This window comes from Benincasa hispida, chromosome 6 (assembly GCF_009727055.1).
Source record: "Benincasa hispida cultivar B227 chromosome 6, ASM972705v1, whole genome shotgun sequence".
Classification (NCBI taxonomy): Eukaryota; Viridiplantae; Streptophyta; class Magnoliopsida; order Cucurbitales; family Cucurbitaceae; genus Benincasa; species Benincasa hispida.
Genome location: NC_052354.1, coordinates 39,040,012 through 39,042,698, shown reverse-complemented (window position 1 = coordinate 39,042,698; position 2,687 = coordinate 39,040,012).

Sequence of the window (2,687 nt, the reverse complement as noted above, 5' to 3'; positions counted from 1 at the left end):
CAATCCCAGACCAACCTTTTAAACCTCGCCCAAGCATCGCTGAACGATTTATCCATATCTTGTTCAAAATTTGTAATAAGCTTCCTTCGTCTTGCGTTCTCGATAGTGGAAAATACTTCTTCATAAATTTTTCCACTACTTGCTCCCAAGAAGTGATCTCTCCCGGTTCGAGAGAATAAGCCCATTTTCTAGCCTGATCACAGAGAGAAAATGGGAATAACGTTAGTCGAACTTCTTCAGCAGAGATGTTCGGGAACACAAAAGTATTGCAGATTTCAATAAAACTTCGGAGGTGAGCGTGCGGGTCCTCGCCACGACTTCCTCCGAATTAACCTGCAATCTGGATCATTTGCAGCTTCATCGGTTTCATTTTGAATCTGTATCCGTCGAGGGCAGGCCTCATGATTCCCGGAGAGAAATCATAGAGGTTTGGCGATGCATAGTCCTTGATGGGCCTATTGCGATCGTTTGCAAACAGAATCAGATTCGCCATGACATTATTATCATTTGGTGCTCCAATTTCAGGCTGTTTCGCCATATTTTCTTTATCGGATTGTGGTTGCTGTTGGCGGTCTCTCAATCTTCGTCTAAAAGTCCTCTCAATCTTTAGGTCGTAATTCCCTAGAGATTGAGAGTTTTGCAAAGAAATAAAAAAAAATTACCGTTAGCAAACTATCTTGCCGAAGTCCCCGGCAACGACGCCAAAAACTTGATGCTCGTAATTATGAAGTGGAAATATGAATGATATGCGTTGATGGATTTGCGTTGTGCACTCAAGTTTCCCCAGCCGAATTCAAGTGTAAATTCCTTTGAGTTTCCTAGTAAGTCCAGGGTCGAACACAGGGACTTGTGAAAATAGATTGCATTGATAATTTTGATGAAAACCTTGGAGTAACCAAGTAAATAAATAAGTGATGGGTTTGTTGTTTGCGTTGATGAAAAGAAATAAATAAAGGTAGCGGATTTGAAAAAAGATAGTTGCGTTGATAGATGCAATGAATATGCGATGAACGGGTTGAGAAGATCTTTAGCTATCGTTACTTGGGAATGCGTCAGACTATGCGATCATGTTACAACCATGCACAGCAAGTCATTTTCCAATGTAAATGCGATGCTCCTAAATCTAGGACACATGTATTGAATGCAAAATGTCCATAGACCTCATCCCTAAGTCTCTACTCTTGTCCTATGCGATGATGCAAAATGCAAACACCTTTTAAGTTGTGGAGAGGCCGTAAATTATTTTATGCCACTTTAGGATTTGGGGTTGTCTGACACATGTGCTAGTCACTAACCCAATGAAGTTGGAACCGCATTCGAAGGTTTGCCTCTGTGTAGGCTACCCCAAGGAAACGAGAGAGGATACTTCTATGATCTGAGTGAGAAAAAAGTATTTGTTTCTACAAATGGTATCTTCTTGGAACAAGACCACATAAGGGATCATAAACCACGTAGTAAGCTCGTTTTGCATGAGATTTCTAGTGAGACTGAGACTTTGAGGGTTCAACAAGAGTTGTTGAACAGGCCGACAGATCAACAAGAGTTGTTGAGGTCAATACATCTAGTCATCCAGCTCAAGAGTTGAAACTGACTCGACGTAGTGGGAGGGTTATAAACCCGCCGGATCGCTACATGGGTTTAACTGAAGCCCAGAACGTCATTTCCAATGATGGGTTCGAGGATCCATTATCTTTTAAGAAAGCGATGGAGGATGTTGACAAAGATGAATGGGTTAAAGCCATGAACCAAGAAATGGAGTCCATGTACTTCAATAATGTCTGGGAGCTTGTTGATTCACCTGATGGGGTAAGATATATTGAGTGTAAGTGGATCTATAAGTGAAAGAGAGGTGTAGATGGAAAGGTACAACCTTTAAGGCTCGACTCGTGGTAAAGGGTTATAACTAGGTCGAGGGAGTTGACTATGAGGAAGCTTTCTCACCTATTGTCATGCTCAAGTCTATTAGGATACTTCTATCCATAGCCACATTTTATGATTTTGAAATATGGAAAAGGACGTCAAGACTACCTTTCTTAATGGTAATCTTAAGGAGACCATCTATATGACTCAACTAGAGGGGTTCATAGTACTAGATCAAGAGCAAAAAGTTTGCAAGCTTAATAGGTCCATTTATGGGTTGAAACAAGCGTCTCGATCATGGAACATCAGATTTGACACTGCAGTCATGTTGTTTGACTTTGATCAGAATGTTGATGAGCCTTGTGTCTACAAGAAGATCATCAACAGCTCAGTAGCTTTCCTGGTACTGTATGTGGATGATATCCTACTCATTGGGAATGATGTAAGGTATCTTACTGACATTAGAAATGGCTAGCTGTCCAGTTCCAAATGAAAAATTTGTGTGAGATACAGTATGTTCTAGGGATCCAGATCATTCTAGATCGTAAGAATAAACGGTTAGCCCTATCTCAGGCATCGTACATTGATCAAATGTTGATTAGAGTACAAAATGCAAGATTTCAAGTGGGTTTATTACCCTTCAAGCATGGAATCGTTTTGTCTAAGGATCAATGTCCTAAGAACCTCAAGAGGTTGAGGAGATGAAATGAATTCCCTATGCTTAGCTGTAGGAAGCTTAATGTATGCAATGTTGTATACGAGACCCGACATTCGCTATGCAGTAGGGATTATCAGTCGGTATCAGTCCAATCCAGGATTTGATCACT